Raw genomic sequence first — 17,640 nt, 5'->3', positions numbered from 1 at the left:
AATGTACAAAAAGAAAAAATCTGTTAAAAAACCGATGTAAAGAATATCATCATATATATGATGTTAATAATAATTTTGACTATAATAAAAATTGGATGAATATGAAGAGAAATACTGGTTTGAGGCTTGGGGTGTAAGAGTTCTTGCTTACTTAAGCACAAAGACCCGAGTTTGAGTCCCCAGATCCCATATTAAAAACCTGGAAATACCTTCATACAACTGTATTCCACTTGTTGTGGGGAATTGAGACCCTGAGAAATTGGATTTGTCCCATAATCTCATTCTGGTGAGAAGAAAGACGTCAAACATTTGTCAGCCAGAAGGGAACTTGCCATCCATAAGAAAATTCACAGATGCTAAACAATGTCCTGGATATTTTCTTTCTTGCAGATAGAAACTGACTTCATGCTGGGTCAGTGATTATCAGGAGCGCTCCTTTGCCATGAGTATTTATTTGTGTATTACTCTTGCCCTCTTTTAATCCTAAACTTCATGTCAGTATCCAAAATATGTATATGGGAGAGTCACTGAGGTTCATTGTCATTCTTTTTAATGTTGCCAAATTGAAAACCTATTTTCACCATTTTTTTTTGTTTATTATGTATGATGGGAACCAGTTTCTATCCCTAACAACTTTAGTAAATCTTTCTATATATAATCATTGTTTTTTTTTTTTTTTATTTTCAGAACCCCTAACTCTCTGAAAGCCATTCTAGTTCCTACCAACTTTATCTTCCATTTTTCTACAAATTCTTTCCCTACCACTCTTCACTCTATAATTTCAGTGAGTCTGGAAAATAAATATATAATATGCTATGCTCTTTTGCGTTGATCAGGTCTATTTTATTTTGTGTTTTCTGATGTTTTAGTTCTATTGAAGTTTGAAGATTTTTGAATTAGATACCTTCTCTTCCAGGACTGAACCAGTTCCTAGAGAGGAGGAACAACTGAGGATGTACAACATTTATATGCAAACCAAACTCCCAGAGCCTATATGAGACAGTGTCCATTATCAAGTTTTCATACACAAGGCTACCTCCCTAATTATCTCGTCCTAATCCGAGTATTAAAAAAAGATAGAGAGCTAGTATGTCAAAGTCTGATAAAATTATTTTAACTAATTATGATCCTGTGGATCCTGTTTCAGTCTCCCAGTTCTTTCTCATAATATGTACAAAACCTCTAGATTTTGTTCTTGCTTCCTCTGTTACTCTTTGAGTAGCCTTATAGGTATGATGTGTTCATTTTTCTTGACACCTGCCAACAAAAAAATACCTTGCCTGTAACATTTGCTTCCTGGTCTGCTGATCTACTCCCCCATGAAGAAGAATACAATCTAAATGTTAAGCTCTTCTCTCAAAAGTCAATTCCTACTTGAATAATGCCCAAGTCCTTCCCTCCCTTAGACAAAAATCAACCCAGTATGTCTCATCAGAATTCTATCGGTTCCACGGATAATTCATGAAAGTTCTAAAAGCAGTTAGTTATGTTGTTGCTTTCCTTTCCTCTCTGACTCCAACTAAAATTTAATATAAACACTTACCACCAGGGCCTAAAATAATACCTACTCCTAGAGTCTGCATATATTAGTTTAAATAAACTGATAACTATACTTTCTTCCCAATTATGAATATTCTATACACAAGCTTTACTTTTACTCAAAATTCTGAATATATTCAGCTGTTTAAAATCTCTGTGTGTCTTGCACCAACTATTATCATCACCTTGACTGCCCTGACAAGCTGTTATCAGGACTTCCAAGACAGAAAGTGTTATTGATTGATTAAATTTTTAATTATTATAGAGAAATCAAAATATGTTCAGTTTAGAGCTAAAGTATCTTGTGCTATCTTGGTATTTTGCCCCCCTAAAGAGTCATTTAATGATGACTTCTGTGTCTTGTTATTATTTTTGTGAATATTGAGTAACTCCTTTTAAAATATACTAACAATACATTTAACTTCCAACAACCAAAAGGTTAAGGGTGATATAGTGTAACATCTGAGATCTGTGCTAGAGTTTCTTCATTTAACTCTAACCTGCCTGTTTGATACACTCACCAAGGTTTTTGAAACATAATCTTAGTTTATAAAATTGCTATGTTACCATAAAACCTTTGCCAAACTGATACTATGTTGATAATTGGGTTATATTGAATCTGTGTTTGATGGTGATGATCACTTAAATATGGCTCTAAGATAAATTATCTCCTAATCCTTTTGAAGTGAAAGTTACATATTTCAAGTTGACTCAGACACCCTACTTTCCTTCCAAGTAAACATTTTTCTTATACATTTTTCTCTGTCTCTATGTCTCTGATACAGCACCATAAGCACTTAGTTGTATTGATATTTTGGATACATATGTGTTAAACCAGTCATCTATAAGTTGATCATGAAAGGGACTATGTCATACCTTAACATACACAGAGTATCAAGTAATGCTTAAAAAGTTGTCAAAGCACATGAAGTTCTCATACAGGATTAAATGACTCGCGATCCAAAAATTAATTTCTTCCTTGATATATTGGATCCTTTGTTCAATGGTAGTGAATACCAAGAGACAGCCCTAAGGTTCAATCTATGACAGTTTAAAGACCTCCACTCAAATCAAGCCAGGATTGTTCCTTATTTTACATGTGTATTTATATGAATATGTGTGGTTAAATGTCCTAGTGTATGAGGAGGTACACAGAGGCCAGAAGAATGTTTCAGAAATTCTGGAGTTGAAGTAACAAGAGGATATTTGAACTGATCAAAAAGGATATTTGAACAAAATTCAGATCTTCTGGAAGCAAACTGCTTTTGATTTCTGAGCCATCTCTCCAATCCTTGACAGAGGACTCTTCATTTTAATTAAGTATCTTAACGATGGCTATGTATCTGATCTGAATGGCTTCAGAGGGATTTTAAGGAATATGTACTGCCTTTCTTTTTTTCTTTTCAGAAAATGATTTCACTGTACTGAACAGACTGACAAGATAAAATGATAGGTTGTGAAGGTGGAAGGAACCCTTACAATGATAGGTCAGACAGGAACTTGACATGTTTATGGACTGTAACATAAGTTCATAATTGTCAGGAGCCTGCAGAGCAACATTTCCCTTTATCTTTTCTTGGAAGGCAGTGGTTGGGAAGAAGCACTTGTATCAGTTATTTACATGGTCAATATAACTGAAAGAACAAAACTTAAATATTGGAGACTGGCAAAATTCCCATCAAAAAACTTTGAATACTTCTAAGTTAGGTGTACATATATACAAAAATAGACAGACAAACATTTAGTAGTTAATTCCTGATGGCAGCAACAGGGAATCAAGTCAGAATGAATTATTAGAATTCCTTTCTTTTTTGACCAGCAACATTGTGTATAGCTAGGCAGGAGAGAGGGAAGTTTGGCACTTGCTATCTCTTTGTGAACTAAGAAAACAAGATAATGTTTGCAGAAAGAACAACTTTTCCACGGGCAAGATGTACAGAAAAATCTCTCTCTCTCTCTCTCTCTCTCTCTCTCTCTCTCTCTCTCTCTCTCTCTCTCTCTCACAGACACACACACACTCACATAGGCACACATCTATACTTAAAAATGCATATACGTATACAGGTATATGGTCATTTTGTTCAGCTCCAAATCTACAGAGACACAAAATATTTGAGGCTTAGCAGAGCTAGCAATGTTAGCAAAAAAAAAAAAAAAAGTCTTTGAATTAAGTCATCTGCTTTAGGAAGCAGCAGCAAAATCAAACCTTATTACCACCCCACTATGAATAAAGATCTCCAAAATGTGTGTATTCTGGTATTGTAGGTCTGAAAACCATTCACCAGGATCAGAGTGTAAAGCCACTTGCTTCCAACCCTGTCATCTTGAGTTTAATACCCAGTTGTTTCATAGTGGAAATAAAGAACTGATTTCTCCAAGGTGTTCTCTGACCTACAGACATGCACCACACCCCTGTATGCATGGATGTATGCACACATATTCGTGAACATGGACATCTGCACACATACATATACAAACACAAACACAAAGGCAAGTATAGTTGAAAGCATTTTCAAAAGAGTAATTTGCGCGTGTACTGCTGCTATTGAGCACACAAGCATAGCTCTCCAATGATGCTTGTCCTAGGAGACTGCAGGGAACATCGTTATTCTCAAATCCCTGGGCTAAGGGAAGATCCCCATGTTTTTAGGACAGTGTCTGTAACATGTTGTTTCAGTTACATAATGGAAAAAGAGAAAGAATGGTGTGAAACTCATTTTAAATCATCCATCAGCCACAGCCTAGAGTAACCTGGGAGGAGAGACCTGCTTAAGGAATTATTTGGATCAGGTTCACCTGTGTGTACATCTGTGGGAAGTTGTGCACGGTAGATGTACTATAACCATAGACACATGGTCTACACTAAACCAGAGAAAACAAACCAGGCAAAGATCTCTCATTTGTTTTCTCATGATGTTTGATGTGATGCTTGAAGATATCTGCCTTGGCTTTCCTACAATATCTGGCTGTAACCTGGAATTGTGAGCTGAATAAACCTTTTCCTCTTCTCATTGGTTAGAATATGACTTGCAGCATCAGAAATGAAATAAGAAAATAGAAGATTCTATATGACCATTTTATTTATTTATTTATTTTGACTCGGCACAATAGGCATATGGAGGACCTCTGCCCTTCCCTGAGGAGTTTTGTGCCTCTCTTTATATGACAGGTTACTAGAATATAGGAGAGTAAGTAAACTACTTAATAGTAGTCACAACTCTCTCTACAACACACTGTTAAAATCTTTCATGGGAATCTCCTACAGGAATTCTATGGCTTGATTTCTTAAAGGAGGGAAACTCCTAACAGGAAAACATCCCATAATTTTGCAATCATTACATAAACTATTTCTTCTTATTTCATAAATATAGAAAACAATTTGGTGTTTTTCCTTTTTACCCAGGATTTCTTCTGTTTCTCAGAAATGAAACTTTCTGGACTATTCTTTTTCTTTCAGTGAAGTAGAAATCATCTCCATCTTAAAAGTAGGATTAAATCCTTAGAGCCTTTTCATAAGTCCCAAATGTAAGCTATGAAATAAATGTGCCTGAAAATCCTTCTACATGGCTCCTTCATCATGCAGAATGGCTGAAGAGATAAGATAGTTGGTAAAATACTTATGACACAAACCAGAGGGCCTGAATATCATACCCAAACCCAAATAAAAACATGTTCCCTTGTGATTCCAGTGCTGAAAATGAGACTGGTAGATACATAATGGTTCACAGAGCAGCCACCCTAGCCTGCTTGATGGGTTTCAAGCCTCTAAGTGACCAGATATAATTAATAATAATAATAATAATAATAATAATAATAATAATAAAAAATTTTTAAAAGGATAAGAAAGAAATATAGAAAGAAAGAAAGAAAGAAAGAAAGAAAGAAAGGCTACATAGTAACTTAAGACCAAATCCTGAGGTTGTTGGTGCACACATCTATGTACACATACACACACATTCAACACAGAAAAAGGTTTATAGAGATCATGTTTTCTGACAGCTAGTGTACAAGGAACTCCTATGTGGATTCACATATGTGAAGGGATGTGTGAATATATTATAGAATCTTTAGCAGGATTGAGCAATGAAAGGAAATATCAGGTCACCAGATGAGCATAGAAAGAATGGTCTATAAGACTTATTACTATAAGTAATACTGAACAGAAATATATACTTACATTTTAAAATTATAAGTTTTAGGGGATGCTCTTGATTTTGTCCTATTTTCTATCTTATGATCACAGCTTCTCCAATATGATCTCCTGTTCCCTCTTCCATGCTTCATAGAAAAGATGGGATCCCACCAAAAAAAGCGACCTGTCTGGAATCAACTCACTTCTGCTCTTTCCCACTCTCTTGTTAAACTGAAGTTTTAAAAATCAACTTGGTGGTGCAGAGAACCAAGGCAGCTAAAGCCTGTTCATCTGACTGCTCCTTTTCTGCTTGATGGTGGATTCGTCTTAAAAAAAAAAAAAAAATGCTTCTCTTCATCTTTAGTCCAAAGCCAACTGTACTTGCCATCTCACAGGAAGTTTGGCCTATTCCAGTTTTCTACTTCTCTGTCTCTAATCCCACAGAGACAGATGGAATCCTGGGCTTCACTAATATCCCTTACTCCTGGGCAATGAAGTGATCAATATCTCAAAATACTGCCTGTCTTATAGATCAAGCACAGGGATATTTGATCCACTGAATTGTCTTACATTACATAAACCAAAGGCCAAAGAAGGGAGCTATTGCCTGTGGCTATGTGTCTGAAAATGATATTTATTTTAAGCAACTTATTCAAATGTTGGCATGTTGGTGTCATTGGGGAATTGTTATTGTTGATGTTGTTGTTTGTCATATCTGAGAGTCTGAGACAGCAAGGTTTGACTCTTAGAAGCCATGTTTTTTAAAATTCTGGATTGGTAGAGAATTCCTGTATATTTAGGTCTGTGGAGGCAAAAAATAAGAGGATTCTTAGATCTCACTGGCATATCACTCCAGTCTAATGAGTGAGGTCTAAGCTACTGGGAGATTCTGAGTAAAAATTAATTGTGGAAAATGCCTGAGAAATGACATTAAAATTTGTCCTCTGGCTTTCACATCCATATTTCACACATAGCAGCACACATGAACACTCTTCTTTGTACACACATAACTTATACACATGCATACAAATAAAAAAGTATCCTGTGCTTCTACAATATTAGTGTTTGGATGCATGAGCTATGACTGACAGAAAACTCCTATTTGAAATGGCTCATTTGTTATCTCAGAGGACATTTCAACATTGCCTTACACTACCTTTTATGTGTCTTTAATTATGTCCCTTCTTGTGTAGATGTGAAAATCTTCACAGAGGGAAATGATATTTTGTCTTGAATTCTCACAGAATAAATCATGTATTTGGGCTGTAAACACTGACCTTCAAGATTTTTAAACTTGTCCCATGTTCCAATTGATGATATTCAAAGATCAGAAAGCATAGATTGTGACATGTGAGGATGTCTAGAAAATGGGAAACAGTATTTAAAGTATAAAAATTGAAGAATCTTAAATAAAGGATAGAAATTCACCAGGGTCAAGATAAAAAGGAGACAGCTCTCCCAGCAGCAAATAAATTGTTGCTTAGAACTTGAAGTCATTGGTTAATTATTTGAGTCAGCCCCCCAAAGTGTATCTTACCCTTACAAAGTTTGAAGCTTGAATGAAAACATCTTGAACATCTATTGGAGTTTAGAATTCCATTACTTGAGTTTTACAAGCCTTCTTATATCTAACCTCAATAGCAAAACAATAAGCCTTTCCATGTTTTCATTTGTGAATCAGGAACAAGTTATGATTAAAGATATGAGACATGTCAGCTATATAAATAATCCAGTGTTAGGCAAAGAGATTTTTGCCCTCCATGCCCTCCAGTTTAGAGTGTTGACATTGAAGTGGTAGACAGACTTTAAACTTTGTCTTCCATTAGAAAGCTAGAGATAGAGAGAGGAGTTCCACTCAAATGCATCTGTTTCATTCTTCATAAACTTTTACACACTCCAGTGGCTAGTTTAACACAACTAGAGCCAAACAGTTTAACAACAACCAAAATCAAAACATAAAGATATAAACTCTGCAAAACAGAAGTACTTTGTCTTAAAACTATGCATATGGCTAATTCTTACCAACTGTGCCTTTAAACTGTACAGCTGACTAATCCTTACAATAACACACAACAATAAATCACATTATACCCTTTCACAATTTATCTTCACTTAGAGAGCCACAGCTTTCTGAAGTTCTCAACCAAAAAAAATGTTTCAAAGATAGATGATAGACATATGGACAGTAATAGATACATGAAAATTGACAAAATATAGATGAGAGATTGTCGATAATAGACAGATGATGAAGTAGTATATAAATTACATAGTAGAGACAGGTGATAGACAGATTATAGATAGATAGATAGATAGATAGATAGATAGATAGATAGATGATAGATAGATAGACAGACAGACAGACAGACAGACAGATAGATAGATAGATAGATAGATAGATAGAAAATTTATCACACACACATAAAATATAAATTATTTGGAATGAACATAGAGTTTGATACGCTTCCATTGCTATGCAAAGCCATTTCCATATGCTGATATTTTAAACCATCTTCATAATCAACAACCACACTTTGTTAGGTAATTTCAGCAACCACTGAACAGTTAAGACATTAAAATGTTCCTACAGTCATGACATGCAGACCATATCCACTGAGTTTGTATGTGAGTCTCTAAGAACATAAAACCATCAGGCTCCTCAGAGGCTCCAATGTCATAAAATGCCCCAGCTTTAAGGTAACAAGAAGAAGCCCTATTAAAAGGGGTGATACTTCCCTCAGTCTCTCCTCCATTTTTGTCACTGCATTTCCTTTAGACAGGAGTAATTCTGGGTTAATATTTTTGAGATGGGTAGGTGGACCCATCCCTCAACCAGGGGCTGTACCTAAACTCTAGATATGGTCTCTTCAGGTTCTCTCTCCCCTAGTTGGGTATTTCAGCAAATGTAATCCCTGTTGGATGCTGGGAGCTTCCTGCTTTTCTGGCTTCTGTGACTTTCTCTTGGCTACACCCAGTTCCCCATCACTCATTGTTATATATCTCTGTTCAATTTCTTGACACTCTATACATCTCCACGGTCTCCTTCCACACCTGATCCTTCCCCAATTTCCCTCTCCCTATCCTCTCTTCCTCCTAAGTCTCTCCCACCTTGTATCTATTATGATTATTTTGTCCCCTCCCCCCATAAGTTGGACTGAACCAATCACACTTGTGTCTTCCTTCTTCTTGAGCTTCATATGGTCTGTGAATTGTATTGTGGGCATTCTAAAATATTTGCCTAGTATCATTTAGTGCATACCGTGTGTGTTCTTTGTGACTGTGTTACTTCACTCAGAATGATATTTTGTAGTTCCACAAATATTCCTGCAAATTTCAAGAAGTCATTGATTTTTAATAGCTGAGTAGTACTCTATTGTGTAAATGTACCATATTTTCTGTATCCATTCCTCTGTTGAGGGACATCTAGGTTGTGTCTAGATTCTGACTATCATAATTAAGGCTGCTATAAACAAATTGGATCATGTGTCTTTGATATATATTGGAGCATATTGGCTATATGTCCAGGAATGGTATAGCTAGGTCCTCAAGTATGTCCAGTTTTCTGAGGAACCACCAGACTGATTTCCAGAGTGATTGTACCAGCCTGAAATCCCACCAACAAAGGAGTAGTGTTCCTCTTTCTCCATGTTCTCACCAGCATCTTCTGTCACCAGGTTTTTTGATCTAACCATTCTGAGTAGTGTGAGGTGGAATCTCAGGGCCATTTTGACTTGCATTTTCCTAATGAGTAAGGATGTTGAACATTTATTTATGTGCTTCTCACCCATTCAAGATTCCTCTGTCAATAATTGTTTAGTTCTGTATCCCATTTTTTAATAGGGTTATTTGGTTCTCTGGGGTCTAACTTCTTGAGTTCTTTGTATATATTGGGATATTAGCCTGGGCCATTGGTGTTCTATTGAAGAAACAATTTTTCCCTGTGCTGATGTATTCCATGCTCTTTTCCACTATTTCTTGTATTAAATTCAGTATATTTGCTTTTCTGGGCAAGTGTTTGATCTATTTAGACTTGAGCTTTGTAAAAGGAGATAAGAATGAATCAATTTGCATTCTTCTACTTGCTTACAGCCACTTAAGCCAGAACAATTTGTTGAATATGCTATCTTTTTTCCAATGGATGATTTTTGCTTCTTTGTCAAAAATCAGGTGGCCATAAGTGTGTGGGTTTAATTCTGCATCTTCAGTACTATTCCATTGATCTAAATGCTTCTATAAAAATAACATGTGGTTTTTATCACTATTACTCCATAGTAGAGCTTGAGGTCAGGAATGGTGATTCCCCCAGAAGATTTTTTATTGTTGAGAATAGTTTTGACTATCCTGAGTTTTTTGTTGTTCCACATGAATTTGAAAAATGTTCTTTATATCTCTGTGAAAATTGAGTAGGAATTTTGATGGGGATTGCATTAAATCTATACATTGCTTTTGGAAAGATGACCATTTTTACTGTGTTAATCCTGCCAATCCATGAGCATGGGAAATCTTTCAATCTTCTGAGGTCTTCTTCCATTTCTTTCTTCAGAGACTTGACGTTCTTACTGTACAGATCTTTCACTTGTGACATTTCAAGATATTTTACATTATTTGTGACCATTGTGAAATGTGTTGTTTCCTTAATTTCTTTCTCAACCTATTAGAGGATGCATACTGATTTGTTTGAGTTAATTTTATATCCAGAAACTTTGATGAAGTTGTTTATTACCTATACGAATTCTCTGGCAGAATGTTTGGAATCATTTAAATATACCATTATATCTTCTGCAAATAATGATATCCTTACTTATTCTTTTCCAATTTGTATATCTTTGACACCCTTTTGTTGTCTAATTGCTCTGCCTTGACTTTTGAGTACTATATTGAATAAATAAGTAGAGAGTGATAGATAGGCAGCCTTGTCTAGTACCAAATTTTAGTGGGATTGTTCGAGTTTCTCTCCATTAAGTTTGATGTTGGTCCTGGGTTTTATTTGGTTTTGAGACTTATTAGTTTAGCTATAGGTTTCCTGTATATCACTTTAATTATGTTTATGTATGGGTCTTAAATTCCTGAGGTTTCCAAGACTTTTAACATTAAATGGTGTTATTTTTAAAAGCTTTTCAGCATCTAATGAGATAATCATGTGTTTTTTTTTATATTGAGCTTGTTTATATAATGTATTAAGTTGATGGAATTCCATATATCAAACCATCCTTGCATCCCTGGGATAAAGCCTACTTGATCAGAGTAAATGTTTTGACGTGTTCTTGGATTCAGTTTTTGAGAATGATAGAGTGTTTTGCATCAATATTCATAAGGGAAATTATTCTGAAGTTCCATATTTTATTGGATCTTTGCATGGTTTATGAATCAGTGTAACAGTTGCTTCATGGAGTGAATTAGGTAGTATTCATTCTGTTTCTATTTTTTTGGAATAGTTTGAAGAGTATTGGTATTAGGCCTTCTTTTTGAAGCACTACAACTGTCTGGTCATGGGTTTTATTTCATTTTGAGACTTCTAATGACTGGTTCTATTTTTTAGTGGTTATGGGACATTTTATATAGTTTATCTGATTCTGATTTAACATTGCTACTTGGTATATGTCTAGAAAATCATCCATTTCATCAAGATTTTTCAATTTTGTTGAATATAGGCTTTTGTAGTAAGTTCAAGTGATTTTTTTGAATTTCTTTGTTTTCTGTTGTTAAGTCTCCTTTACATTTCTGATTTTCTTAATTTGGATACTGTTTCTGTGCCCTTTGGTTAGTCTGCTAAGGGTTTATCCTTGTTGTTGATTTTATCAAAGAACCAGCTACTGGTTTTGTTGATTCTTTGTGTGTTTCTCTTTGTTTTTTACTGGTTGCTTTCAGCTCTGAGTTTGATATTTCCTGCTACCTATTCCTCTTGAGTGTATTCTCTACCTTACTTTCTACAGCTTTCAGATGTGCTCTTAAGCTGCTAATGGATGCTTTCTCCAAAATATTTTACAGAGGTACTCAGAGCTATGAGTTTTCCTTGTAGCACTGCTTCTATTGTGTCTCATAAATTTGGGTATGTTGCACCTTTGTTTTCATTAAATTCTGAAAAGACTTCAATTTCTTTCCTGACAAAGTCATCATTGAGAGTTGTCCCACTTCTGTGTGTATGTGGGTTTTCTGTCATTTTGTTGGTACTGAAGACCAGCCTTAATCTATGGTGGTCTGATAGGGTGCATGGGATTACTTCAATCTTCTTTCATCAATTTAGACTTGTTTTGTGACCAATTATATGGTCTACTTAGGGGAAGGTACCATGAAAAGGTGAGAAGAAATTATATTCATTTGGTTTTGGTGGAAATGATCTTTAGATAACTGTTAAATCCATTTGGTTCATAGCTTTGGTTACTTTCTCTGTTTCTCTGTTTAGTTTCTGTCTCCATGATCTTTCTATTGGTGAGAGTTGGGTATTGAAATCACCAACTATCATTTTATGTTCAATGTGTACTTTGAGCTTTAGTAACATTACTCTTACAAATATGGGTGCCCTTGCATTTGGGGCATAAATGTTCAGAATTGAGAGTAGGTCTTGGTCTATTTTTCCTTTGAGGAGTATGAAATGTTCTTCCTCATCTTTTTTGATAACATTTGGTTGAAAATCTATTTTATTCCATATGATTACTCCAGCTTATTTCTTGAGACTATTTGCTTGGAAAATTGTTTTCCTCCCTTTTACTCTGAGGTAGTGGCTGTCTTTCCTGAGGTGCATTTCCAGTCACAGCAAAATGTTGGTCCTGTTAATGTATCCAGTCTGCTAGTCTACGTATTTTTATTGGGGAATTGAGTTCATTGGTGTTAAGAGATATTAAGGATCAGTGATTGTTTCTTCCTTTTATTTTTGTTGTTAGAGGTGAAATTATCCTTGTGTTACTACCTTCTTTTGGGTTTTGTTGGAATATTGCTTTCTTGGTTTTTCTAGGATGTTGTTTCCCTTCCTATGTTGGAGTTTTCCATCCATTATCATTTATAGGGATAGATTGGTGGAAAAATTTGTTTTAATTTGGTTTTGTCCTGGAATATCTTTGTTTCTCTATCTACAATATTTGAGAATTTTGTTGGGTACAGTAGTATGAGCTGTCATTTTTGTTCCCTTTGGGTCTGTATGATATATACCCAAGATCTTCTGGCTTTCAGAGTCTCAGTTGAGAAGTCTGGTGTAATTCTTGTAGGTCTGCCTCTATATGTTACTTGACCTCTTTTTCTTACTGCTTTTTAATATTCTTTTTCTTTTCTGTGCATTTTGTGGTTTGATTATTATGTGTCAGGGAGAATTTGTTTTCTGGTCCAATCTTTTTATGTTCTGTAGGCTTCTTGAAGGTTAATGGGCATCTCTTTCTTTAGGTTAGGGATGTATGTTTTCTTCAATAATTTTGTTGAAGATGTTTACTAGCCCTTTAATTTTGGAGTGTTCATTCTGTTGTATACCTATTATTCTTAGGTTTGGCCTTTTCATTGTGTCCTTGTTCTTTTCTCTCACCTTCTGGTTATTTCTGGTGTTTGGTGCTTTTGCTGTCTCTGACTGGAGCTTGTTGTTCCTGTGAGCCTATGATTATGTAAGCTTAGGTATATGAGCACTACTGAGAGACATGTTACTTCTGGGCAGAATTAGGGTACAGAAAACTCTGTCACAGGGTTAGCTCTCAGGCACAGATGGAACTGGAAAGATTGCTTCCCAGGCTGCATTTTGGTTCCTGGATTCTCTGGGACACAGATGGTTGGCACTTGGGGCAAGTATTGTGGCAGTAGTGGTGTTCCCACCTGTGTGCCTGGGTGTATCAGCACTCCTGAGCAAAAACTATCTCCAGGTAGGGCGGAATTCAATATTAACTTTCATATTCTAATTTTATTGATTTGATAGATTATATCCTTCTCACATTTTTGGGATTTCTTCAAAAATAATCCAACTGTCTTTATTTCAATCGTTTTTTTTTCCCTTTAGAGGAACATGATTTACTTTCTAAGTACACGTTATTGAATTCTAATGTAATTTTCTGCTTTTAAAACAACTTTCTTTATAATAATGTGGTCCTAAAATGCCAAATCAAGAATTATTTTATTGTGGATTAACCTATCATCTACCCTGTAGGAAGTACCTTATTGTCTGTTTAGCATTTTTGTTTGGCACAAGGAGAGTTACCAAACAACAACAATCTCAATTGATAAAATTCCTCCATTAGATGGCCTATATCAATATCTGTGTGAGGACCCAGCTCATTGTACAAGATGATGTCCCTGAGCAGGTAGCAGCCTGAACAAGAGATGGAAAGCAAGTAAGTAATGCTCATTCTTCCATGGTCTCTGCTCAGTTCCTGCATCTAGGTTCCTGACTTTAGTTTTCACCTTCACTTCCACTAATGATGGCCAATAACCTCAACACCAAATAACAGCAGAATAAGCCATATTCTTTCCAAGGTAATTTTGGTCATAGTGTTTTATTACAGCAAGAAAAATCAAAATAATACAATTTTGTGTATGTACTTAAACATTTATTCTGTTATTGTTATATATCTATTATTGCTAATTATTATACCATAATAATTTTTTGAGTATTTACATTTTAACTCCTCTTTATATAAAGCAAAATGTTGAAGTATTTAACTATTTATCAAACTTCATATTTCTTTAATTATGTGAGATGTTGCTATGCTGCTGTAACATCTATGTGATAATAACTGATACATATATATATATATATATATATATATATATATATATATATATATTTTAGAAGTTAATTTTGATTTGTCTGCCTGAACTTACTTTAAATGAGAAAGGGTCCCTGGGATCTCCTTTTGACTCTTCTCTTTCATAGGAACAGTGTCATTTTGTGAATATTTATAATACATTTCTTTAAATACCTCTGTATGTATAATGTTCTATTAGGCTTTTATGCTGTGATCAAATACTCTTCCAAAGAGCATCTTAAGAGGTGAGGAGAAAGAGTCTATGTAGGTTAGACTCAGAACATCGCAGTCTATCACTGAGGGAAGTAAAGGCAGAATCATGAAGAAGAAATTATGGAAATGTGGTCTTTCTGGCTTGATCAAAAGTTCATACTTAGCTGTCTATGGATAATATATGAGATTAAGCACCGTAATAGGCTGAGACCTCCTACATCAATTTTAAATTAAGGCAATCCCTCAAAAGTATATTCACATGCTCACCTGACAAGAGCTACTCTCAGGGAGTCTCTTGTGAGACCATGAAAGGATGGCTTGGTTTCTGGTAGAGCACTGGCTAGAGATAGCTGGATACCCAAAAGGTGTCCATGTCTGCGAGGGAGAGCACATATCTTTTCATGCTTCTAGACTTGGGGCTCCATTGATTCATGCCTTTCACTCTCAATAATCCCAGTCTCATCTTCCCAGTGCAATATCAACATTAAAGTCATTTGGTCATAAGTCAGGTCATGGTCCTTTTTGTGACTCACCAAGTGAAACTTATTGGTTTCTGTTTAGAAGGAAATCCAACTTCTTTACCAATACTTCAAGTCACTCTGTGAGGTAAGACTAAGATAATGACCTACCATTTTCAAATTTCTCATTTTCCTGAAATGTGCCTGTTTTCTTCTCATTTTAGGTTCTTAGCAATTGCTCATTTTGTATATTAGTTACTCTGTGTATGTTGTGGCAACAGATATGTGAAGCACATGATCACAAGGAATTCATAGTCAGGAATGTGAGTTGAATGGAGCCTGTTCGTCTCCTTGCTTTCTCCTTTGGTTTGGTTCAGGATCCTAGACTAGGGAATGGTACTACTCACAGGAAGGGTCATCTCACCTCAGTTAACCCAACCTATAAACTACCTCACAGACATGCCCAGTGATTTGTCTCATAGAAAAATCTGGATTCCCCATAAGTTTGCCACGTTAAATAAAACTTTGCCATTATTTCTTAGCTGATATTTATTATCATTTAGTCTTCATTTTAATATTACCCCTTAAATATTTTCCCAATTATTTTAAATCCAACCTCCTCATGCATACACTAGATTCTATCACAATTCCATGTGAACTCTACAGCGCGTTACATCTACAACATCTAAGATTTTAAAATGTCATTTGAAATATTCTGCTGACTTATTAGTTTAATTAATATTTTTCTCTCTCCTTCCCACATCAAAATTACAGCTGGTTTCATGAGTACATAGATTTTTTATTTTATTCTACTTGCATTTTCTAAGCTGAAGTTGACACAAGGCAGATGTTCAATAGATAATTATTTTATAAATGAATAAATCCATCTAATAGGGACTGGATGAATTGTTTAGGAGTCAATATAAGAAAGATACTTCCTAACTAAACTTAATCTGTTTTTCTTCAATCAAAATTTCATTAGATGGTCATAGTAAATGGCTCAGTGGGTAAAATCTTGCCCTGCAAGGAGGAAAATTTGAGTTTTATCTCTAGAACATGCATTGGAAAGCTGGAAATAGAGTCATGTGACTATAATTAGAGCAAGGTAGAAGTAGAAACAGGTATATTATTAGTTCTCACTGGCTAGGAAACTTATTAATTTCTCTGCTAGTAATAGACTTGCTCTCAAAAAAATGAAGACAGCCACACCTAGAAAAATTACCAAAACCTGAGGTTTGGTTTTACACACAATTCCTATTCACATACATACACACACAAAGGTAAAATTTATATGGTATGTGGTCACATTTAGAGCTAGACTTGATATCATTACGGTAGAATCAAAATGACTGAACATAAAAGAGTAAGAAGTTTACAATAATACTCAGTATGCTTTGCCAGAGAACAGTGAACAGCAAGAGAAATAGAGCAAGACACACTGTGATTAAAGTTCATAAAGACTAATTATGGACGTAAAAGAACCAATACCCAATTATAAACACAAAAGATATTATGACATAGTAGAATAAAAACAATAAATACCACTTTACAATATTAAATACAACTTTATGTGTATTTTATTTTTATTTTCCTTCATACTGGTATATACATTAGTCATAGCCACTGTATACCACCTTTACTTTTTCTCCTTTTCTCTGCTTCTTTGTCTCTTTTCTTAAATCAGGTAATGTAACATTTACTTTAATTAAATGTGTATAGTGTCTGTGTGTGCATGTGTGTATATTTGTGTGTGTTTGTATGTTTTGTTTGTTTTCCTGAGATGGCCTTAATTCACTTAACATAATTCTTTCCAGTTGAATACACTTCCTTATGGATGCATATCTTTGTTTGTCTTCATGGCTGAAACAATTTAATTGTGAATATAATTTGTACTTTCTTATACATCTTTATTCTGGAGAACACATTGTATGGCTCAATAATATATTTCTTGTGCATAGTCCTACAGTACCATCAATGGACTAGTATTTCTGTGGCATGTTGACTTGGAATCCTCCAGCAAGTACCTAGGAAGCATATATCTGAGCCACATAGAATGAAAATATTAGCTCTAATGTGACAGAATGCACACTGGATTGTTGAAACAATTTCTGGCATGTGTTGAGGTTTACTGGAGCTGCTGTGGGTTTTAGGAGACCAAGGAGGACACTGTTAGCACATTGCATTTACAGTTTTTGTACGACAAGTGTCTGTCAAAAAATAAAGTAGGCACTCTGGGAACTTAGAGCAACAGAGCCAAATTTCTTGACCTCAAGCTTCCACTCAGATATATTGTTCAAAATATATGGCCTTCCGTGGCTTCACTAATGAGTGGAAAACAAGATTTAAAGGCTCACATATAAACAAGCAATGAAAATAAAATGAGGAATACACATGCACTAGTTTAAAAAAATAATGTGAGCTGTCAGAGCACAGATAAAAAGTACTTGTTTGGTAGAATATTGGTAGAATTCAAGGAAGACTTGTCAAGTAAAGGTAAAGTCTTGGAGGAATAGGGTACATGAACTTTATCTGCCATCAGAATCTTTTAGACTTCTGCTTATGTATAGTATTTTATTTAAAATAC

This window comes from Grammomys surdaster, unplaced genomic scaffold (assembly GCF_004785775.1).
Source record: "Grammomys surdaster isolate TR1022 unplaced genomic scaffold, NIH_TR_1.0 1087, whole genome shotgun sequence".
Lineage (NCBI taxonomy): Eukaryota > Metazoa > Chordata > Mammalia > Rodentia > Muridae > Grammomys > Grammomys surdaster.
The sequence above is the reverse complement of the archived record's forward strand: the minus strand, read 5'-3'. Positions refer to the sequence as shown.